Here is a 24,865-nt window from a genome sequence, read left to right on the forward strand (position 1 = left end):
GTGTGTGAAGAAGCTGTCCCTTCAGTCCCTCTGTAAACCATTCACCTCTAACCTTAAACTTATGCCCTCTAGTTTTGGACTCCCCAACTTCTGGGAAAAGGCCTTGAATGCTTACCCTATCCATGGCCCCCATGTTTATTAAACCTCTGTAAGGTCACCCCTCAGTCTCCGATTCTCCAGTGACAGTAACCCCAGATTATTCACCAACAACCCGGGCAATACCTTGTTAATCTTTTCTGAGCCCTTTCAAGTTTGACAACATCCTTCCTGGAGCAGAGAGACTGGAATTGCAGAGAACTCCAATTGTGGTCTCATGTATTACTCCTGTTCCCTGAGTTCCCCAGTCTTTCTCCACAGTAAGTTCTGGAATGAAAAAAATGTTTAGGATCTTAGCAAATATCCTGCAGTTCCACACATCGATGGCCTCATTGATTTTTATTGGACACTATTTTGTCCTGAGTTACTTATACACTCTTAATATACTGATACAATCACTTTTGGATTCCCCTTCCCTTCTCTGCTGAGGCTATTTCATTTAGCCTTTCTCCATTCCTGTTTTCTACCCAAAGTGTATTCCTGCAGCCCCTGTATATCCTCAGGGATCCCCTTGATCCAGCTGGCTATGCCTGACATATTGCTCCCTTTTCCTTGACCAGACCCTCAATATACAGCCAGTGTTTTCGAATGCTGTCAGCATTGACCTCCACACAAACAGGAAAATACTGGTGCTGATCGATCAGTTTATCTCACTTTTAAAATATTCTCACTTGCCAAACTTCCCTTTCCCTGTAAATAATTCCCTTCCCCAGTCACATTTTGAAAGTTCCTGGCTATTACGATCAAGATTGGTCAGGCTCCATTTTATACCTTGCACTTGTGGACCAGGCCTGTCCTTTTCCAAAGCTGTTTTCAAACTACTAGAACTGTGGTCACTTTGGCAAAATGCTTTCCCACTCACACCTTAGTCCCTCTCCCTACCTTAATTCCCAAGGGGAGGTCAGGTTTTGCCCCTTTCTCTTTTCAGGCTATTTACATATTGATTGGGAGTTTTCTGGAACACAATTACCAAATTCCTCCCTTAAACACTGAACACTGGCAGTCCCAGTCTAGGTTTGGAAAGTTCAAAAACCGCGCCATAACAGCCCTATTATGATGGTTGATATTTAAGATTTTCCGACATATTTGTTCCACAGTCTGCCACAGATTTTCGGGGTCAGCAGTCCAATCGTTTCAGAATGATGACCCGTTCTTATTTCTCTGTTCCACTAACATAGTTTCACTGGACGATCCCACAGGTATATCCTCTCTAAGTACTGCTGTGATGAATCATGCAATCAAAACCCACCACCACACGTCCTTTCTTGCCTCCCCTTCCTGTTGCATCTCTACCTTGAAACAATGAACTGCCAGTCTTGCCCCTCCCTCAGCTGTGTTTCTGTAATAACTATAATATCCCAGTCCCATGTTCCAATCCTTGCTTTTGAGTTCATCTTCCTTAGCTGTCTGACCCCTTACATTGAAATAAATGCAGTTTAGTCATCAGTTTCCCCCCATTCCCTGCTATGTTCTTGCCTGCCTTGTCTACTGAAATTGCTGTCTTTAACTCGTGCACCAGCCTCAATCTTCTTTCTGGCCTTACGTTTATTTAAGGTCCAACACCCTGCCAGAACAAGGTTATACCCTCTCAAGCAGCTCGAGCAATTCACCCCACCAGGATAAGGATCCATCTCCTGCTCCCAGTTGAGGTGCCTTTCCCACCCTGTCTCCCTGTGCTGACACCTTTAGGGGTCTATGGACTTGTCCATCAAGGTCCCTGTATTCCTCAGTACTCCGCAATGACCTACCGTTCATTATGTCTGTTCTTCTCTTATCGTACCTCGCACAGAGTATTACCTCACTTCAATCAGAACTAAACTCTGCTTAGATTATCATCCGATTGACATCGGACTGCAGACAGAGACCATCCTCCTCCCTGTGAACAACGCCCTCACCTTTCATGTCATCTGCAAACCGACTAATGATACCTTCTGTTTTAACATCCAAGTTATTAATGTTCAATGGTTCCTGCACAGATCTCTGTGGTACACCCGGTGAAAGTATTCTATCCACCAATTTTGCATCCAATTTGCCAACTTGCCTTGGAACCCAGTCCTTTTGGACCAGCCTTCCATGTTGGATCTTGTTTAAACCACATCATCTGCACTGCCCTCATCAATATACGTAAGCACCACTTCAAAAAAAAACTGAACTGAATTCCTCAGACAGTATCTTCCTCTGCCAAATCCATGATGACTAAAACGAGTTGATCCTTACCTTTCCAAGTGTTGATTCATCCTCACAATTGTTTCCAATAATTTCCCTCCCCCTGCTGTCAGACTATCTGCTCTGTAATTACCTGGCCTATCCCCGCTGCACTTCTTGAACAAAGGAACCACATTAGTGATCCTCCAGTCATTCAGCACTTCACCTGTGGCCAGCAAAGTATTATATTTATCCACCAGGGCCCCAACAATCTCTGGGTAATTAGCATGGGGTCAAAGAATCCTTGTGCAGGCAGTGACACCCACATCCCATGAATGAATAAATAAAAATACATATGTCCCTCCCTACCTCTGCAAACCCCTCCAGCTGCAGCAATCCGTACTGGCTTTGTAACACCGTTCAGGCCCTGACCGCTCTCTGTAACACTCTCACCACCTCCAGCACCTTCACCTCTCCATGTTCCTATCGTGTCAATAAACCTTGACAATGATTCCCCTTCCCATTACCCTCCTCCTGCGAGCAGACCCATTGCAATCCCTTTAAAACGTACTCCTAAAACTCTCTCTCACTTCAGGATTTTAAGTACTTTGTGGTGATCTTCTCAGACTCATAATCTAATATGATCCATTTTGTCCTGAGTGAGGGACCGGTGGGGATTTCTTGCTGAGTTTTTGTCTGTTTCAGTGGAATGACCTTTTGTTGAGTATTTTTCACTGTTCCTTCAAATATTTTCCACTGTTCATTTACAGGCACATATTTCAGTCTGTTTAGCCTGTTTATCTTGGTCAGTTCTCCTCTCCAACTCATGTAATTGGCTATTTTTGTTTCTAGTTGTAGCTTGTTTTTTTCTGTGTTTCACTTTAAAACTTTACATTTCTTTAAACTGCACTTTATCACAATTTCCCAGAGGATCTCTCCAGGTGACATAACTCATTCACTATGTTTTATCACACAACAGTCTCTCTAAGACAGTTACGTCCCTTGCCAGTTGCACAATGTGTTATTCTAAGAAACACTGAAAAAAATTCTCTGAATTCCCCTTCCAATATCACTGTTGTCAGTGTGATTGTCCCAGACTTTGCGAATATTGACGTTTCACTAAATGTTCACCGTGCCTGTATTAAACATTCCAATGAATTCCTCTTTATTGCAGTGATGAGCCATGAAATGCTGTTCGGTGGGTGGTCTAAAACTGTTCTGCTGCTTGTGTCCTTGGCAAGTAGTAGCCAGAATTTACAGTCAGACTGATTCTACTTCATGATCTGAGACCAAATGCTTTCTCTGTAATGCCTTTGTTATCCATTATTGTTAGTGTCGTCCATTTTGCCTGAATTTGCACAAGGTTGTGAACCATTGAATATTTACGTTCCACCTTTTGTTCGCCCTGTAACCACATCTCTCTGGTGTCTGAATCCCTTTTACCTCTGTGTCACAAATCCATCTACCTTGTTGCAGAGACTTTGTCCATTAATAAAAAACATAATTTACTCGTTCCCACAATGTCCTGTCACAAATGGATTTGCTGATCTACAGTTTTAGTTAAACTCTGTCCCATCCAGTTCCTTTCTGTTGTCTTCGGTCACATTCCCATGCTGCTCTGATGCTTCACCTTTTCTCTTTGGATTTGGAAAGCTCCTTTCACCTGAAGCCTGTCCCTGCATCCTCTCTGTCAGTTTAAAGCCCGGTCCATAAACCTACCAACGTGATTGGCCAGGACATTGTTCCACTGGAACTGTGCTGGGACCAATCTGAATGGATCATATTTAAAAATCAGGTATGGGATGTGGGTGTCTCTGGCTGACTAGTCTTCATTGCCCATCCCTTGCTGCCCTTGAGCTAAGCAGCTGGCTCGCCCATTTCACAGGGTCATTGAGAGGCAAACACTTTGCTGTGGGTATGTCGTGCAGACCACATGAGAGTGAACTGTTGTCTTTCTCTGAAGGTCAAGTGTTTGGATTTTTATCAATACTTATTTATGGATTGTTAATTCCAATTTTTAAAACATATATTTATTTTAAATTCCACATGGTTAGAAGTTAGAAAGAAGAAGGGGGTGGTCACTTTGTTGGGACTGTTTTGTAGACTGTTGTAGACCCAACAAATACCAGAGGAGCAGATGTGTAGAGAGATTGCAGATAACTATAGGAATAATAGAGGAGTGCAGGCTGGAGATTTTAATATTCCCTGTATTGACTGGGCCACCTCGAGTATAAAAATAACTGGACGGAGGGCAATTTTTCAAATGTGTCCAAGGAAGGTTCCTAAATCAATATGCAGAGGGCCCTACTCTACTCAGGCAGGTGGAACACTGGACCTCCCCTCAGAAAACGAGGTCGGGCAGGTGGCTGAAGTGTCATTCAGAGAGCACTTTGGGTCCAGTGCCCACAACTGTCTTCGTTTTAACATAGTTATGGAAAAAGATCAGCAGGTCCACAGATTGAAGAGGAAAACTGGAACAGGGCCAGGTTTGGGTCCATTCTGCAGGATCTGGCCAGCGTCAATGCCGTGAATTTAAAATTGCACAATGCCCAGTTATAATCCAACTCGCTTTGGAAGCGCTGGCGATCACTGTAACAGATGAAAGGCTTAAACTAAATTTGTTTGATATTGTATTCCATGACACTGCTATCCTGTTGCTATAAATTCTGTACCTTAGGATTGTGCTCCACAAACACCTGATGAAGAAGCAGTGCTCTGAAAGCTAGTGCTTTCAAATAAACCGGTTGGACTAGAACCGAGTGTCGGGTGATTTTTAACTTAGTACACCCCCAGTCCGACACCGGCACCTCCATATTATGATTCTAATCGACTGGGCGAGCCTGTTTGAAGGAAAAGGAACAACTGGCAAATGGGAGGCTTTTCAAAGTGTGATCTCAAGAATGAAGGACCCATATGCCCCATTGGGATAAAGGGAAAAGCTGGTAGGGTTAGGGATCCTTGGCTGATGAGGGATAATAAGGCTCTGGTCTTGAAATGAAGGCTGCATGCATTGGGTTGAAGATTTCCATATCTACATATTCTTAAAGACACGATCAATCTGTGGAGACCCTACAATCCTCTCAGTCCCTGTAACACTCCCAATCTGCAGAAGTCATTCCAATGCCTGTGACTCTTTCAATACAGTTCCTACAAGACCCTCTATCTATGTGATAGCTTTTCATTGCCAGCACCCACCCTGTCAATGTAAGCTCCTCCAGTGTCTCCATCCATCTAGTCCAATCTCTGCAGTGCTCTGTATAAGCAGCCTCACTGTGCCTGGAACCTGGCTTCAATTCCAGCCTTGGCCGACTGTCTGTGTGGACTTTGCATGTTCTCGCTCCGACTGTGTGGGTTTCTTCCGGGTGCTCGTGTTTCCTGCCACAGTTCAACATTTGCACGATACGTGATTGGCCATCATAAATTGCCTGTAGTATTCAGGCAAGTGTGGTTTAGGTGAGTTCACCATGAGGAATGCAGGGTTTATTGGACAGGGAGAGGGATGGGTCTGGTTAGATTGCTCTTTAGAGGGTTGGTGTGGACTTGTTGGGCCGAATGGCCTGTTTCCACACTGGAGATTCTATTCAGGTTATTGTCCAGTCCTGTCAACCATCCCTGTCTATTGAACCTTGCCTCATCCCCAATACTCCCCATATATGTGTAATCTCCAACACACTCCTTGGCGATGTAAACTTCTCTAGTCTTTACAAAGATCGATATGACTGTCACCGCTTCCTGCTTTTAGAACCCTCTCTATAACTGTTGCCATTCATTACATCACTCCCAATCACTGTTCCATCCTGAAACCCCCAAAAACATTTATATCTCTGTAAATTCATCTGGACTATCTATACTTCCTTTTGACAATCCCGTTCTGAGACTTTCTCTATATCAAAAAAAGTCATTAAATGTAGGTAACCCTTATTATTGCAACCTCCCTCCAGCCTTACAGCACTGAGGATCTATAGAACCTTTTTTCAAACAGACAGCCATCTCTGTGTCTGTAATCTCCTCCACTCCCCATAATACATTCTCTCTGAGCTCCTTTGTAGTCCATTAAACAATCTTTAACACTGTCTGTGTCAGTGTAACCTTCATCAAAAACACAACCTTCTCTATCTGTGTAAATCCCTACACCAGTCCCTATCCCTCTCAGCTCCGTCTAACAATACAACCCTCCATGTCTGTGTATTCACCTTCAGTCCCTCCTCACCTCCCTATCTGTGTAACCTTCTCCATGCATTTTTGCTTCAGTCTCTTCAACTGTCCCTGTCGGTGTAATATTTTCCAATGCCGAAAACTCCCCTCTCTTTAACTTTCTCAGGCCACACATCCCTCACTATCTGTGACCTACTCCTGTCGGAGAACCCTCCCTCTGTGAACTGCACCAAATCTTCAACTCTCCATAAGCTCCTGCAGCTCTCACAGTCCTCCTTGTGGACGGAACCTCTTCCAGTCCCTAAAACACCATCAGTCTGTGGAGACCCTACCGCCATCCCTATCTGTGTTATCCTCTCAGGTCCCTGCAACACTCCCGATCTGTAGATCCCACTCCAATGCCTGTGCCTCTCCCGATCGTGATCCTACAAGACTCATTTACAATGTAACATCCTCCCGTCACTATCACCCACCCTGTCAATGTAAGCTCCTCCTGTATCTCCAAACATTTACTCATCTCCATAACCTTCTCCAGCTCTTACCCCCATCTGTGTAAACGTCACTCTCCACTTTAACCCTCCCTACCGCAGGAACTTCCTCCTGTTTGTGCTATGCTCCCTTATCTGTGAAACTGTCTCCAACCAAACTTGCTACCCAATCTCTGAAAAAATAATCCAGATTCCACAGCCTCCATGTCTAAATAACCCCCAGAACCCATGCCTTCCTATATCTATAAACATCTTCAGTCACGATGACCCTCCATATCTCTGTTTGTTCCGCCAGGTGATACAAACCTCTTTATCTCTGTATTCTGCTCAGCTCCCTAAAACAGTCCCTGTCTGTGTAATCCAGCCCTGGCCTACAAACATCCTTATCCCTGTAAACTTCTCTATCCCTCCCAATATTCCCAACTCCATGAACCCCTGTCAGCCCTACAGCGCTCCACATTTCTGTAACCTCCTGTGGGTCTATGGTCCTCCTTCCCTGTGAAATCACCACCAGTCCCCACATCCCTCCCAATCTGGGTCCTCTGCTCCAGATCAGACCATTGCTTTCTCTGTAAACACCTTCGCTCCTGACAACTCTTCCCATTTGTGTAACCTCGTTCAGACCCCATACTCTCAAGCTTCCTGCATTGCAACCAAAACCACATGTTTATGTAATATCCACTATTGCTTAAACCTCCCCGACTCAGTAACTACTTGCAGTCTGAACAAAGCACCTAAACTGTGAAACCTCTCATTTCCCTACAATCCCACCTCCCTCCTCAAATGCCTTCATCACCATGAATCCTCACAATGACTGAAGCCTCCTTTTGGCATTGCAACCCTCCTAATGTCTGCAAAGTCCTCCTGTCCTGATATCCCTCCCTGACTCTGTAATCCCCACCACCCTCCAGTGCCCTTCGGGGGAACATGGCAGAGGAGAGAAGATTTGTAGCGTCTGGACCATATTACGGAGGTAGAATTCTGGAAATTACAGATTTGGTCTAATGTCTGTGGTGTGCAGATTATTGGCGAGGACTCTAAAGAAAGGATTTATGACTACTTGGAAAGCCATAGTTAAATTAGAGACAGCATGGGTTTGTGAGGGGCAGGTCATGCCTCACAAACCTTATTGAATTCTTTGAGGATATGACAGAATATTTTGATGGCTCATTCAGAAAAGAAGGAAAATTGGGATACAGGGAAATCTGTCTGTCTGGATACAGGATTGGATGGCCCAGAGAAGACAGAGGGTGGCAGCAGATGGACAGTATTGAGCCTGGAGCTCAGTGACCAGTGGGGTTCTGTAACAATCAGCTCTGGGACTCTGCTCTCTGTGATTTTTGTAAATGAATTGGATGTGGATGTTGGAGAGTGGGTTAGTAAGTTTGCCAATAACATGAAGGTTGGTGGAGTGGTGGGGAATGTGGAGGGCTGTTGGAGGTTGCAATGGGACATTGACAGGACACAGAGCTGGGCTGGAAGTGGCAGATGGAGTCCAATCCGGAAAAGTGTGAAGTGATTCATTCTGGAAGGTCGAACCAGAATATAGAATACAGGGTGAAAGGCAAAATACTTGGCATTGTGGAGGAACAGAGAGATCATGGCGTCCATGTCCATAGATCCCTCAAAGTTGTCACGCACATTGATAGGGTTGATTAAAAAGGCATATGTTGTGTTGGCTTTTCTTAGCAAGGGGATCGATTTCAAGAGTCGTGAGGTTTTACTGCATCTTTCTAGCGACCTGGTGAGACCACACTTGGAATATTGTGTTCAGTTCTCAGCCCATCTTTACAGGAAGGATGTGCAAGTTTTAGAGAGCGTACACAGGAGATTTACTGGGATGCTGCCTGGAATGGAGGGCAGTTCTTATGAAAAAAAATTGAGGGAGCTAAGGCTTTTCTCATTGGAGTGAAGAAGGGGGTGGGGTGACTTGGTAGAGGTGAACAAGATGATGAGAGGCACAGAGAGAGTGAATAGTCAGAGACTTTTTCTCCTATGGCATAAATGGCTGTTACATGGCGGCATAATTTTAAGGTCATTGGAGGATGGATAAAAGGATAGAGATGGCAGGTGGTCGGATGGACTGCCAATGGTGGTAGTAAAATTAGACACATTCGGGACATCTAATAGACTCTTGGACAGACATTTGGATAGAGTAATATGAAGGGTATGTAGGCTAGTTTGATTTTACAGTCGGATAAAATGTTAGCAGAGCAGCATGGCCGAAGGGTCTTGGGCTGAACTGTTCTGTGTTCTATGTTCTGTCTGGTAAACTGGGTAAAAAGCTCAGATCAATGTAAAAGGATATGGCATTCAGGAGGAGCTAGTGAACTGGATACAAAAATTTGCTTGATGGTTGTAGACAGAGGGTGATGGGAGACATGTTGTTTTTCTGACAGGAGGCATGTGACCAGCGGTGGAGTGGGTCCCCTGTTGTTTGTCATTTGGATAAATGGTTTGGATGGGAGTATTGGTTTCCTGGTAAGTCATTGTTTTGGGTGACACTGAAATTGGTGGTAAAGTGGTCAGTGGAGAAGGTTATCTGTGATACAACAGGATGAACAGTCCTGCTGGGATAGTGGGCTGAAGAATAGCAGATGGAGTTTAATTAGATAAAGGTGAGGTGTTCCATTTTGGTGAAACAAACCAGGGTGGGACCTGTATAGTTAATGTTCGGGCCCTGGGGAGTGTTGTCTGTCAGAGACCCAGGGATGCAGGTACACAGTTCTTTGAATGTGGTGTCCCAGGTAGACAGGCTGGTGAAGCAGGCGTTTGGGATGGTTACCTTCACTGGGGAGAGCATTAAGAGTAAGAGTTGGGATGCCATGTTGTATCTGTAAAAGACATTGGTGGGGCCACCATTAAAACATTGTTGATCAGGAGGAAGAACTCATCTGGTTCACTAACCTCCTTTAGGGAAGGACATCAAATATTCTAACCTGGTCTGGCCGACATGTGACTCCAGACCCACAGCAATATGGCTGACTCTGAGCTACCCTCTGGGTAATTAGCAGTTGGGTCAAAGAATGTTAGTCCAGGTAGTGACAACCACATCTCATGACTGAATAAATAAAAATACATATGTCCCTTCCTACCTCTGCAAACACTTCCAGCTACAGCAATCTGTACTGGCTTTGTAACACCGTTCAGACCCTGACCACTCTCTGTAACACTCTCACCACCTCGAGCACCTTCACCTCCCCCTGTTTCTATTGTGTCAATAAACCCTGACCATGGTTCCCCTTCCCACTGCCCTCCTCCTGCTAGTATACCCTTTGCAATCTATTTAAAATTTACTCCGAAAACACTCTCTCACTTCAGGATTTTACGTACTTTTTGGTGATCCTCTCAGCCTCATCATCTAGTATGATCCCTTTTGTCCTGTGTGCGGGACCAGTGGGGATTTCTTGCTGAGGTTTATACTGTTTCAATGGAATGTCCTTCTGTTGAGTGTTTTACACTGTTCCTTCAAATGTTTTCTGCTGTCCATTTACAGACACATGTCTCAGTCTGTTTAGCCTGTTTACCTTGGTCATTTGCCCTCTCACACACATGTAATTGGCTTTTTTGTTTCTAGTTGCAGCTTGTCCTCTGTGAATCCCTTTAAAACTTTATATTTCTTTAAACTGCACTTTATCACAATTTCCCGAAGGATCTCTGCAGGTGACATGACTCATTCACTAAGTTTCATTACAAGGTCGCTCTGTGATAGTTATGTCCCTTAACAGTTGCACAATTCGTTTTTCAAAGAAGCACTGAAAGAACATATAACCGAAGTCCTATTCCAAAAACAATGTTGAACGTGTGTTGTCCCAGATTATACGAATATTGACGTTTTCCAAAATTATCACAATGCCTTTGTTAAAAAATTCCAACGAGTCCCTGTGTAATGCAATGATGACCAATAGTATACTGTTCAGTGGCTAAAACTGTTCTGCTGCTTGTGTCCTTGGCAAGTAGTAATTTACATTCAGACTGACTCTACTTCATGATCTGCAGCCAAATGCTTTCTCTGTAATGCCTTTGGTATCCATTATTTTTAGTGTTACCCAATTTTTCCTGAGTTTCCGCAAGATTGTGAACCATTGAAAATTTTTGTTCACCCTGTATCCATGTCTCCCTGGTGTCTAAATCTTTTATCTCTGTGTCACAAATCCATCTACCTTATTACAGTGACGTTGTCCATTTAAAAAAAAAATAACTTACTCTTTCCCACAGTTTTCTGTCACAAATCTTTTCGCTGATGTACAATTTTAGTTAAAATCTGCCCCTTCCTGTTCCTTTCTGCTTATCTTCAGCCACATCCCCATGCTGTTCCATTGCTTCACCATTTCTCTTTGGATTTGGAAAGTTCCTTTCACCTGAACCCTGTCCCAGCATCCTCTCTGTCAGTTTAAAGCCCTGTCCATAAACCTACTGACATGATTGGCCAGGACCCTGGTCCCAGCACGGTTCCAGTGGGACCATCCTAATGGATTATTTATTAAATCAGGTATGAGATGTGGGTGTCTCTGGCTGACCAGCCTTTCTTGCCCAGTCCTAGCTGCCCTTGAACTGAGTAACTTGCTTGGCCTTTGAAGAGGGTAATTGGGAGGCAAATACTTTGCTGTGGCCAAGTCGTGCAGTAAACGTGAGGGTGGACAGATGTCCTTTTCTGAATGACATAGCAGCCTGGGATACATTTCCCTGGGCACTGTGGATTTCTCCACCTTTATGCCTGTGAAAACATTTAATACCTCCTCCTTATTGATCTTAACATATTCTGGAACCTCAGCATCCCAACTGAAATCCCCGGCGACAGTGTCTTTCACCTGTGTGAACACAGATGGGAAGTATTCATTGAAGACCTCACCTGCTTCCTCTGTCTCCATGCACAGATTGTCCCTTTGGTTTCTCACAGGCCTCCCTCTTTCGTTGGGAATCCTCTGACTCTCACGATGCTGATAAAATACTTATGGCTTTTCTGCAAACGTATCTGCCAAATATATTTCATGACCATTGTTTGTCCCTCATTTTCCACAATCCCCTTGCACTCTCTATACTTGTGAAGGGCTTCACCTGATTTTATTGCACTGTATTTCCTTTATCAAACTCACGACATCACTTGATCAGTATTCCCTGGACTTGCTGCCTTTATAATTCACTCTTCAAGGAGCACACTGGCCCTGCGTTCTCAATGCATCACTTTAAAATACTCCACTTTCCTAACATGGACCCAACTGCAGGGAGTTCCTCCCAGTCTATGTTAGCCAGATCCTCTGTAATGATTGTGATACTGATAGGAGGCACAGTTGTGAGGGGGACAGACAGGAGACTGTGTGGATCCAGAAGAGACCCCAGGATGGTGTGCTGCCTCCCAGGTACCAGGGTCAAGGATGTCTCTGTGTCATTATTGAACATTATGAAGTGGGAGGGTGAACATCCAGAGGTCATTGTGCACATCGGTCCACATGACAGAGGTAGACAAAGGGATGGGGTCCTGTGAAATGAGTACAGGGAGTCAGGTGAGAAGTTAAAAAAGCAGGATATTGACTTTAATGATCTCCAGATTACTTCCAGTGCCAAGTGCCAGTGAGGATAGAAATAGAAAGGTAGGCCGGATGGATGTGTGGCTGAGGAGCTGGTATAGTGGGCAGTGTTTTCAGTTCATAGGTCATTGGGATCTCTTCTGGGGTAGAGGGGACCGGTACAAAGGGGATGGTTTGCATTTGAAGCAAAGGGGCACAAGTATCCCAGGGAGGAGATTAGCTCGTGTTACCCAGGAGGATTTAAACTAGTTTGAGACTCTGAGTGAGAGAGGGACCATCGAAAACTCAGGGGAAATACATCAGCCATCAAGAGCAAGTTACCTATTCAGGATATCCAGGGGCACAGTTGAGGGAGGGAAAGATATCTGGTTTAAAGGGCATTTATTTCAACACACGAGGCCTGACTGGTAAGGCAGACGAGCTCAGAGCATGGATTAGCTCTGGGGACTGGGATATTATAGCCATAATAGAAACATGGCTGAGAGAAGGGCAGGACTGGCAGCTCAGTGTTCCAGGATAAAGAAACTACAGGCGTGACAGAAGGGCAAGTAAGTGAGGAGGGGGAGATGTCCTTTTGATTCGGAAGGACATGATACCTGTGCATCGAGACAATTCTTGTTAAGCAGTCATCAAATGAGGCCATAAATTTAAAAGTTAGAAACAAAGAGCAGGCGGTCAGTCTGCTGGGATCGTGTTCTAGACCCTCAAATAACCAGCAGGTACGAGAGGAGCAAATGTGTAGTGAGTTTGCAGGCACCTATGAAAATAATAGAGTAGTATTGGATGGAGATTTTAACTTCCCCTGGATTGGCTGGGTCACCCAGAGTGTAAAAGGCCCACACTGGGTGGAATTTGTAAAATGTGACCAAGAAAGTTTCCTCAATCAAGACGTAGAGGGCGCTATGCTACTCAGGCAGGTGCAACACTGGCCCTCTCCTCAGAAAATGGTGGGCGGCATGGTGGCACAGTGGTTAGCACTGCTGCCTCACAGTGCCAGATGACCCAGGTTCAATTCCCACCTCAGGCGACTGATTGTGTGGAGTTTGCACATTCTCCCTGTGTCTGCGTGGGTTTCCTCTGGGTGCTCCAGTTTCCTCCCACAGTCCAAAGATGTGCAGGTCAGGTTAATTGGCCATGCTAAATTGCCCTTAGTGTTCGGTGTAGGGGAATGGGTCTGAGTGGGTTGCTCTTCGGAGGGTCGGTGTGGACTTGTTGGGCCGAAGGGCCTGTTTCCACACTGTAAGTAATCTAATCTAAAATGAGGTCAGGCAATTGAGTGAAGCGTCAGTCGGAGAGCACATTGCGTCCAGTCACCACAACTGTCTTTGTTTTAACATCGTTGTGGAAAAAGATCAGACAGGTTGACAGATTTAGGTCTTAAACTGGAACTGGGCCAATATTGGGGCCATTGAGCAGCGGTTGATTGGGTGAAGGTAAAACTCACACAACACGAGGGTATAGTCCAGATGGTTTACAGTGGAACCTCGATTATCTGAACGAGATGGGCGGGCACTATTTCGTTCAGATAATTGATTATTCGGTTAATCGATTCAATACCTTTCCTCTGGGGCTCGGAGTTTTCAGTCCAGTCTGCTCCCTGTTCAGGTGACTAGGCAGCAGCAAGCCATGAACGAGCCCCCACACCCTGTCAGACACCCAAAAACACACCCCGCTCACCTCCAAACCCATCCAACACCGCCCCCATCCGCCTCTCAACGTCACCCCCCCAAACCCGTCCCAACAGCGAATTCTGCCCCCAAAACCGTCTGACACCACTCTCCACCTGCCGCCTGCCCCCAACTCCCAGACACATCCTACATCACCCTCAGCCCGTCCCCAAACCCGTTCAACACCGCCCCCCCCGCCCACCACACGCATCGTCAATCCATGTCCACACCCATGCCCCACAAGTGTTACCTAGGTAAGCGGAGAGTGAAGAAGGTGTTTGGTATGCTTGCCTTTATTGGTCAGAGCATTGATTATAGGAGTTTGGAGGTCATGTTGCAGCTGTAGAGCTCACTGGTTCGGGCACTTTTGGAATATTTCAAGCAGTTCTGGTCTTATTCCTATTGGAAGGATGTTGTGAAACTTGAAAGTGTTTAGAAAAGTTTTACAAGGATGTTGCCAGGATTGGAGGATTTGTGCTATTGGGAGAGGCTGAAACGTCTGAGACTGTTTTTCCTGGAGCGTCAGAGGCTAAGGGGTGACATTCTTGAGGTTTATAAAATCATGAGGGGCATGGATAGGATAAACAGGCAAGGTCTTTTCCCTGGGGTAGTGGAGACCAGAAATGGAGGGCGTAGGTTTAGGGTGAGAGATGAAAGATTTAAAAGGGACCTAAGGGGCAACCTTTTCACGCAGAGTGTGGTTATGTATGGAATGTACTGCCAGAGGAAGTGGTGGAGTCTGGTACAATTGCAGCATTCAAAAAGCATCTGGATTGGTATATGAATAAAACCGGTTTATTGGGATATGGGCCAAGTGCTGGCAGATGGGACGAGATTAGGAAAGGACATCTGGTCGGCGTGGCCGAGTTGGACCGAAGGGTCCGTTTATGTGCTGTACGTCTCTAGGTCTCTCTGGCTCTAAATGTGTTCCACTGTTCATTTACAGCCTGACATTTCAGTCTGTTCCCCCTGTTTACCTTGGTCAGTTCTCTCTCAAACTCATATAATGGGCTTTGTTAGTGATGCTCGGGTGTGCTTTATGGTCACTTTAAAATGTCATAATCTCTTTGAATTCTGGTATAATTTCTTGGAGGATCTCGATGTGATATTACTCATTCACTCAGCTTCATCACCCAACGGTCGATCTGAGATAATTACATCCCTAGCTATTTGCAGAATGTGTTATTCAAAGAAACATTGACAAAATCATTCAAGGAGGATCTCGGATAATATCAGTCTTGCCAATGTGTCTGTCCCAGATTATACAAAGATTGAAGTCTCCAAAAAGTATCACACCACCTTTGCTACAATTTGTAATGAATTCCTGTTTCATGCAGGGATGAGCAAAGAAATACTGCAAGGCAGCATAAAAACTGTTCTCCTGCTTGTGTTTTTGACACATAGCAATCAGAATTTGTATTCGGGCTGATTCAGCTGCATAATCTGAGGCCAAATGCTTTCTCTGTAATGCCTTTGTTATCCATTAGTGTCAGGGTTCCCATCTTGCTTTTCCATTCTGCCTGAGATCCTGTCAGGTTGTTTACTGTTGAATATTTATGTTCCACCTTTTGTTCACCCTGTAATCACGTCTGTCTTGTGACTAAGTCTCATTTATCTCTGTGTCCCAAGTCTATTACTTTATTGTGGTTACTTTGTCCATTCCAAATCAAAACAACATTATAATTTCCTCTTCCCCACAATGTCCTGTCACAAACCGATTCATTAATGTACAGTTTTAGTTAAACTCTGTCCCTTCCTGTTCTTTTCTGCATGTCTTCAGCCACATTCCCATGCTTTTCCGAGGCTTCACATTTTCTCTTTGGATTTGGAAAGCTCCTTTCACCTGAACCCTGTCCCTGCACCCTCCATGTCAGTTTAAAGCCCTGTCCATAAACTTACCAACATGATTGGCTAGGACACTGCTCCCAGCAGTGTTGATTTTAAATCACTCATGGGATGTTGCTGTCTCTGGCTGGCCAGCATCGCATGCCCACCCTGACCAGCCTTAGAACTGAGTGGCTTCCCAGATCATTACAGTGGGCATTTGAGCGTCAATCCCATTGCGCTGGGTCTGGATTCATATGTAGGCCAGACAGGCAGCCTAGAACAGATTTGCTTACTGAAACGTTATTATTAAGTGGTTAGATGGGTATCCCTGACTCTGGCATTAAATTAGGAAAGGATATCTGGTCGGCGTTAAATTCTGGATGAACAGTCTAGTGAGAGTAAAGGAGGTCATTGCCTGGTCTACTGATAGCTCCCTCATCCCTGAGTACTGCTCCCAGAGCACCTTCTTCCAGACCGTGGTTTGATCCTGATGCCTTCCTGCACTCTGGTGATATCACACAGTCTCTCTCCATGTGGTATCTGTCACTGTGAGGGTCTAATTGATCCCGGTAACTGCACCTTTTGCAGCTACTCCAGATCCTGAGCCAACAGAATTCTCCACTCCAGGGAGATGAGGCAACTCAGACCAGGGATGGAGACTGGGGTTTTCCAAATCTCTGTGGGACTCAGTGCCATTCTCCAAGTGTAACCCTCACTACATCAGTCGAATTTCCCATTCTGTCTGTTTCTCTGTCTCCTGTAGATACTCAGGATGCTCTTGACTCAACAGAGTTCCCAATTCCTGTCTCGTCCATCACCACATTGAAGACAGTTGGTCAGCCAGAGAGATGGAGAGTGAGATCTGGAGCCTTCAGTAAATCCTGCAGCGAGGTAAGATCACTCACAGTGAACAGAGCAGAGTGTATTTAAGGGATCAAACTTTGGTCCAGAAGATATGACATCGATACAGTGTTGAAGCATGAACACAGAGCATGATGGTCCCAGGCTCAATCCCCACCTCTTGTTAATTTTCATCTCTGCTGTACTGAGCGTTCCTATGTCAATACAGTAAGTTGACAGTTATCAATCCAGGCCTGTGCTGTCTTAGTGAGGATCCTTACAACAGAGTGGAAAGCAGGCCTCCCTCAAGGAGATGGTATTGAAATTTGGGATCTTTCTGTTCTATATTCCCTCCTCACGCTATCTCTTGTCATGCGATAGAGTCATACAGCAAGGAAACATGCCTTTCGGTCTAACTTGTTTGTGCCAATGTCTTGTAATTCCCAGAAATTTTCCTATTTCTGTTACCTCCACCCCTCCCAAATTCCCGCTGTATATTTGAAACCTACTCCGATGCTGACGACTCTCCCTTTATGTAAATTGCTCCAATGTCTATAACATGCCCAAGCTCAGTAATCTCATCCTGCACTCAGTACAATAATTCCCATTTCTGTAGTTTTGCACGATACTTACAGTGCACCCATCTCTGTAAAATCCTCCAGCCTGGAGCAAAATACGCACCTGTGTACCTTCCTCAAGCCCCAAGAAAACATGATATCACTGTAACCTTCTGCAGTTCCGATCACACTCCTGCCTCCTGGCCTATAGTACCACACGACCACAGTAAACGTCTCCCAACCCTACCCACCTCCTTATTGATATGAGCACCTCCAGAACCTTTTCAAGCCACAGCAGCACTCCACATCTCTGTTTGCTCGTCCTCTCCCTACGGTCCTCCCAGCACCTCAAACACTCTCCCTTTCTGTAACTCTGCAATTTTGGCAGCACGGTGGCTCAGTGGTGAGCGATGGTGCCTCACAGTGCCAGGGACCCAGGTTCGATTCCAGCGTTAGGTGACTGTCTGTCTGTGTGGAGTTTGCACCTTCTCCCTGTGTCTGCGTGGGTTTCCTCCAGATGTTCCAGTTTCCTCCCACAGTCCAAAGATGTGCAGGACAGTTGAATTGGCCATGCTAAATTTCCCATAGTGTTAGTTGCATTGTCGGAGAGAAGTGGGTCTGGGTGGATTACTCTTTGGAGAGTTGGTGTGGACTTGTTGGGCCGAAGTACCTGTTCTCATGCTGTAGGGAACCTAATCTAAATTCTCCCTTTGCGTTCCATATTACTGTACCTAAATATATCCCTCTATCCATAATCAGCCCCAACCCCTTCAAACCTCCGAGTCTCTGTGAACTCCCACAGCTCCAACATCCCTCCTTAACTGTGTAAACTTTTCCATTCCTGAAACACTCTGAAAATGTGGACATCCTACAAACCTCCCAATTTGCGTAATTCTCTCAGGACCCTGTAAAATCCCCGATCTGTGGAACCAGCTCCAATTCTTGTGACTCTCCTGACCAGTTTCTACAAGACTTCCTATCTATGAAACATTCTCCCGTCGCTATCACCCGCCCTGTCAATGTAAGCTCCTCCGGTCTCCCCACCAATCTAATCATCTCCATAATCTTCTCCAGCTCTTAGACCCCTATCTGTCTAAACGTTACACTCCCCTACAACCATCCCTAAAGCTGAAACCTCCTCCAGTGTCTGCAATACTCCCTATCTGTGTTTGTGTCTCCAGGATCTATTGCTGTTCCTGTCTCTGTAAGCTCTGACAGATTGTACAGCTTGCCGGTCCATATTCTTTCCAGAACCTCAGCATCTGACATCAACAAAAGTCTTCATTAACTACAGCCTTCCATATCTCTGTTCTTTCCTCAATTCTATACAACTCTCTTAATCTCTGTAAGTAACACAATTCCATAAAATACCCCCTGCCTGTGTAAACTGACCCAATCCGACAGTGAGAAGCCTCACTGTCCTTTTGATCACCTGTAGTCTCTTCAGATCACCCTGTATCTTCCCTGACTCCGTTGAATACAGCCCATCTCATGTTATAACTCCTCTAACTCATATGTTCCTCCCCATCTCTGTGATATTCTTCAGTTACTGCAATTCTCATTCTTTATCTCCAGAGTTTCCAATCCCCCTGATCGATGTAAGGTTATTGATCCCTTACAGCATGTTTAACACCTGTAGCAGCCGTCAACTCCTCAACGCACCCTGTCCCTGAAACCTCCTCAAATATTACAGCTCACTGTCTTTGTAGTATCTTCCAGTATCTGCAACCCAGTTGATTTCTGTAACCTCCTCCAGAACAGCACTCCACATCTCTGTGTAACTGATGGTAATGCTGTAAACCTGCCTTCACAGTCCTCAGCAACTCTTTGAACTTATGCAGCCCGACAACCCTCAGTATCTCTGGCTCCTCCAATCCCTACACTTCTCCCTGGCTGTGTGAACTGATCCAGCCCCTTCAGCCCTCCCTATCTCACTCACTCCTGCAGCTCCAACTCTTGTCCATGTCAGTATATTTCCCAGCACCAACAATCCTCCCGGTCTCTATAAACTCCTGCAGCTCCAACTACCACCCCTACCTGTGTACTCTCCAGTCCCTCCAATCCTCCCTTTCTCTCTAAACTCCTGTAGCTCCAATACCACCCCATCTGTCTTCTCTCCAGTGCCTATAATACTCCCTTTCTCTAAAAACTTCTGTAGCTCCAACTACTACTGTGTAATCTCTAGTCCCTATATTCCTCCCGGTCTTTGTAAATCCTTCAAAACTGATAATCCTGTAACTCTACTTGACATCTTTCAGCCCGACCACCATCTGATCTCTGACCACCGAACTCTGTAACATCCTCCAGTCTCTACAGCCCAGCTTTTCTCTCTTAGCTTGTCTGGTAACTGTATTCCCCTTCATCTCCGGTTACAGATTCTTGCTCAGTGAAACAATGTCTCAGTACCGAATCTGTCAGAACACAAAAATCTTTGGTGTATCAATAAATTTGCCTCATTTTCTAAATTTTAACGATGGCAAGTTCAACCTCTCCACCTCTTCTCATCAATATCCCTCCATTTTGAAGACCAGCCTGGTGAACCTTCTCTGGGCTGCCTCCAATGCAAGGACATTTTCCCTCCAGATAGGGGACCAAACCTGTTCACAGTATTCTCAGTGCGGGCTGACTGGAGTCCTCTATATTTAGTACAAGCCTTCCCTATTTTTTATTCTCCATTCTCTTTGAAATCAATGCCAGCATTCCATTTACCTTCTCTATGTCCTGCTGGCCCTGTATGCAACCTTTCTGAGATTTATACACCAGGATTCCCACGTTGTACCATAGCGTAGCTTTCTGCAGTCGATCTGAAACCAAGAGCTGACAGCAATAATCACAAAAGTGCTGGGATGTATGTTAAACGAGATGCCAGAAATACTAACTGCACACTTAGAAACTTACGGAATAAGCGCAGTCCATAAGACCATCATGTATAGGGGTAGAATTAGACCATTTAATCCATCAGGTCTATTCCACTATTCCATTGTGTATGAATTGTTTCTCAACCCCACTCTCCCACTCCCTGTAACCCTTGATCTCCTTATTCATCCAGAACCTGCTTATCTCTGAGTAAGATACACTGAATCACTTAGCATCCACAGCCCCATGAGACAGTGAGTTCCACAGATCCATCACCCTCTGGCTGAATAAATTCCTCCACATCTCTGTTCTAAAGGGCCGTCCCTTCACTCTGAAGCTGTGCCCTTGGCCCCTAGTCTCTCCTGCTCATGGAAACATCTTGCCCCCGTCCACTCCATCCAGGCCCCTCAGTATTCTGTAAGTTTGAATGAGATTCTGCCGCCGCCTCTGAAACTTCATCAAGTGCAGACCCAGAGACTTCACCTGCTCCTCATATTACACGAATGTCATCCCTGAAATCTTTCTTGGAAACCCATTTCTCGTACCCCTTCACATCCTTTGTTCAGACTCTGAATGAATAACGTGTAGAGTGTAGTCCCAACACTGATTCTGCGGAGCTCCCCCATCACCAGTTCCCATCGTGAAAAAGACCCCTTTCTTCACACTCTCTGCCTTGTGCCAATCAGACAAATCCTCTATCCATGCTCAGCATGTTGTTCTGAAACGGAAATTTCATTTCACACCCACTGCTGGATTTATTTTTCTGTCTGACTGTAAACAGCAGAGTTTCACCATTACCTTCCCATCTGTAATTCCCTGGAGAAGGTGGTGGGGAGCTGCCTTCCTGACCCATTGCAGTCCTTAGGGTGTAGGGACAGACACAGTGCTGGGAGAATGGAGCGGAGCTTATAGGGCACCTTGGAAATGCTGGTGTTCCCGTGCACCCGGAGCTCCTGTCCTTCCAGGGTATAGTGGTTCCGGGTTTGTGAAGTGCTTTTGAAAGACCCTTCCTGAGTGACCTCAGTGCTACTTGTAGATCTTTTATTCCTTCATTCATTGGTGAACATGAGCTTTGTTGGCTGAGCCAGCATTTATTGTTGAGTTTGAGTTGTCCCTGAGAAGGTGGTGGTGAGCTGCCTTCCTGAGCCACTGCTGTTGTTGTCTGTGTACCCTCCAGCAGGCGCTACCACACTCCTCATGTCTGTAACTGCATCGAGAGAATGCTGCTCTCCCTTTCATATCTGACATCCTCCCTGCCATATAAATCTGACAGTTCCTCACAATATCTCACCTCCTCCTTTCCCATCTGTGCTAGAGATCACTGAAATTTCTTTATTCTTGTTTAAACTTCTGATCACCCAAAATCTCTCCCTTTTTAAATTTGTAACTCCTTCAGTTTCTGTTACTCTCCATATAACTGTAATCAATAATAGAACAGGTTCCCTTCCTTAAATCTCGATAATTACAATGGTTGGATGTGTTAAATTGGCACTTTTCTTCCTCCTTCTCCATCTCAGGACTTCCAGCCCCTACAATCCCACTATTTGGAATGCTCCCATTCTCTGCACCTCCTCGTGTTCTGAGGGTCCTTGAAAACCACCAGTGCCCTAAAGGTTTATATTTCCCCCAGTTACTGCAAGTCTTCTCACTCTGTCACATCCAAGTCTGTCACATCCATGTCTCCATCCAAGTTTCCAGGACCAAACAACACTTGCTGGATGTCAATTTCCTTTTATTGAAGTCTACACATCACCGTAACCAGTTCAGAAAAAGCCCTTTAGACTCTACATAGCTCTGTCATGAACAAGCCACAAGGTCTCTGTTTCCTTTGCCTTCTCCAGTGTCTGAAACTCTCACTGTATCTTCCAGTAAACGTCTTTAGTTACTACAGGTCTTCCTAGCTCCCCAGATAACCCGTTCCATCCCATATAGCTCGCTCAATCACTGTAACACCCTCTGCTCTGTCTAATTTTCCTCTTTTCCACTGTTTTCCAGGCACAACGGTGATTCTGTAAGGCAGCAGTGCAGAATGGGATGTTATAAATCTCAGCTGAGGCTTGAGGCCTACCATTACCTGGGAGTCCCAAGGACAGAGAACCTGAGAGAGATCAGCACAGAGCGGGTGAATATAAATCAGCAGCGAGGATCGAGGCCGACTGGGACTTGAAGTTGGAGAAGCAGCAGAGCAGGAGGCTCGAAATCAGCACTGAGTCACAGAGGGAGTGACCGTGTGATGGAGCAACTTGGAGCAGAAGCATGAGGATCACTCACACCTGGGAGTTACAGAGGCAGCAAAGTGGGAGGATAGAAATCAGCACTGAAGATCATGGCCTTATCGTGCCTGGGAGTCACAGAGACAGTGACCCTGTGAGGGAATGGAATGGAGGTGGAGCTGGAGGATTACACGTACCTGGGAGTCAGAGAGACGGTGACCCTGTGAGGGAATAGAGTGGAGTTGGACCTGGAGGAGGACATGTACCTGGAAGTCGCAGAGACGGTGACCCTGTGAGGGAGCAGAGTGGAGTGGAGCTGGAGGATTACACGTACCTGGGAGTCACAGAGACAGTGACCCTGTGAGGGTGCTAAGGGAATGGGAGCTGGAGGATTATACGTACCTGGGAGTCAGAGAGATAACTTTCTGCTGCTGGGACCTGCCTGCACCGAGTTTGAAAGAAATGCAAGAGCCATCACAGAAAAGGCTGTAAAGTCACTGGCTGATAAATACACTGTTATTAGTGACTGTTAGTAATTGTTGTAAGTCAGCAAATTTATTTTTTTCAACTTCTGAAATAAGGGTTGAACACAGAAATAAGAGTGAAATTGTGAGCCAATATAATAAATTACCCTCAGTAAGCCACAGTTGAATAAGGGACTTCACCCTATTGCTATTTCCCGAACGTTAACTTCATTCTAAGTAATTAATTAAGTTTTTCCAGACATGTTGTATTTTAAGACATGGTAAGACATACTTGTCAGATGGAAAATGTGTTCTGCTACATTGGGAAGTCATAGCCCCCTGCTCGTGTCCTAGATGGACACTGGGTCAGGGAGCTCAGACAGTGACTAGAGACTCTATGGGAGACCTGTGATGCTGAGAGTTAGGTGGATAGCACACACGCAGAGCAGATCACCCTGCAGACAGGACGGTCTGGAAAAAGGAAGGGTCTGGGGAACTAATCAATCGGAGAGAAACAGTCAGGGAATACAAGAATATCCTAGTGTCTCCCTCCCAATTCAGTTTCCCAGTTTGGAAGCTGATGAAGGTATAGACTGCTCAAGGGAGGGAGTCAGAGCCATGTCTGTGACCTCACAAGCAACATGACTGTACAGGAGGGAAGGGATAAGGAAGGAGGAGCAATCGTCACGGGAGACAGGAAAGTGAAGAAGGTGTGAGCGTCTCTGTAATTCCAGGATAGTGGGGTTAAGAATGTCACGGTGGCTGGAAGATATTCGTCTGGGGGAAGGTGAGCAGTCAAAGGTCATGTCCGTGTTGGTTGGAATGACCTGTGTAGGAAGGGTGATGTGGTCTGGGAGTCAGAATTTTGGGAGCTCGGTGGATGGTTAGCAAGCTGGTCTGAAAATGCAGCAATCCCTGGAATACTCCCATTTCCATGTCCAAGTGAGAACAGGACTCGGAGTTTTAGGTAGATGAGAGTGTGACTGAAACGATAGTGCAGCAGGACGGGCTTCAGATTCCAGGGACATTGAGACTGGTTCTGGGGAAGGCAGCAACTGTACAAGCTGGATGGGCTAACGTGACGGAGCTGGGTCTGATTTTCTTACGGGGTGTTTGGGAGGGATTGAACATAACTTGGTGTGTGGTTAGGATACAAAATGGAATAGTAGAGGAGGCTAACATGATTCTCAAAATAATGGGCGATGCAGTTGGTATTAATTTACAACAACACGTTTATCAGTGGAAGATGGAGTAAGAAAGAAAGCCTTAATCTGAGGTACTCTACATAGACATGAGTACTCGGAGTGTGGGGAGTTCGAGATGCATTTTGGTGTGTGGAAATCTGATGGACTGATCACCGAGAGCTGGCTCAAGGAATGGCAGGACTGTGTGTTTAAATATTGCTGAGTGAAAAGGATTCCAAACTGATAGAAGACAAGGGAAAGGATGAAGGTAGAAGTATTGGTTTAGATTAGCATTAGTTAAGGAGTCCAAGAGAAAGAGGATCCGTCAAAGGACAGAATGAATTTGGCTGGAGCTACAAAACAAGTATACAATTACACTTTCAGGTACAGTCTGTCAGCCAGCAACCAAAGAAATGATGGAGAATAAATATGCAGGATCATTTGAGAGCGATGACAATACAACAAATTTGTTATGCTGAGAAACCTAATGTTTCCAGATACAGAAGAGATACTGGTGGTGAAGGTTCACGAGGGTCACGTGTTCCTGGATTACATGGAGGAGAGCTCACTGCAGGAGTATGTATCCAACCCAAGAGAGCATGTACTATTGGATCTGGTCCTTGGGAAAGAGGTGGGGCACGTGGATCCAGTGTCAGTAGGGGATGGTTTTGGGGCGCAGCGATCATTTTATTGTAAAGTTCAGGATGATGGTAGAGAATGATATGCAATAATTGAGAGTGAGAAACAATTAGTTGACTGACAGCAGCCTTCAGTGGGGCAAGAATGAAGCTGGGAAAGTTTCAACAAGGCCAGTGAAATGGTAGCGTTAAATAGTGTGAACCAGG

The 24,865-nt window shown here is 45.4% G+C and overlaps 1 long non-coding RNA gene across 1 annotated transcript in view; it reads left to right on the forward strand.

Moving 5' to 3' along the window:
- LOC140484507 (uncharacterized) overlaps positions 1–22,575 on the forward strand; it is a 101,965-nt gene extending 79,390 nt beyond the window's left edge. The window contains exons 3-4 of the long non-coding RNA XR_011962218.1: positions 16,670–16,797; positions 22,155–22,575. This is a non-coding gene — a long non-coding RNA (uncharacterized lncRNA). The remainder of the gene's footprint in view (positions 1–16,669; positions 16,798–22,154) is intronic.
- Positions 22,576–24,865: the final 2,290 nt, after the last annotated feature.

This window comes from Chiloscyllium punctatum, chromosome 13 (genome assembly GCF_047496795.1).
Source record: "Chiloscyllium punctatum isolate Juve2018m chromosome 13, sChiPun1.3, whole genome shotgun sequence".
NCBI lineage: Eukaryota > Metazoa > Chordata > Chondrichthyes > Orectolobiformes > Hemiscylliidae > Chiloscyllium > Chiloscyllium punctatum.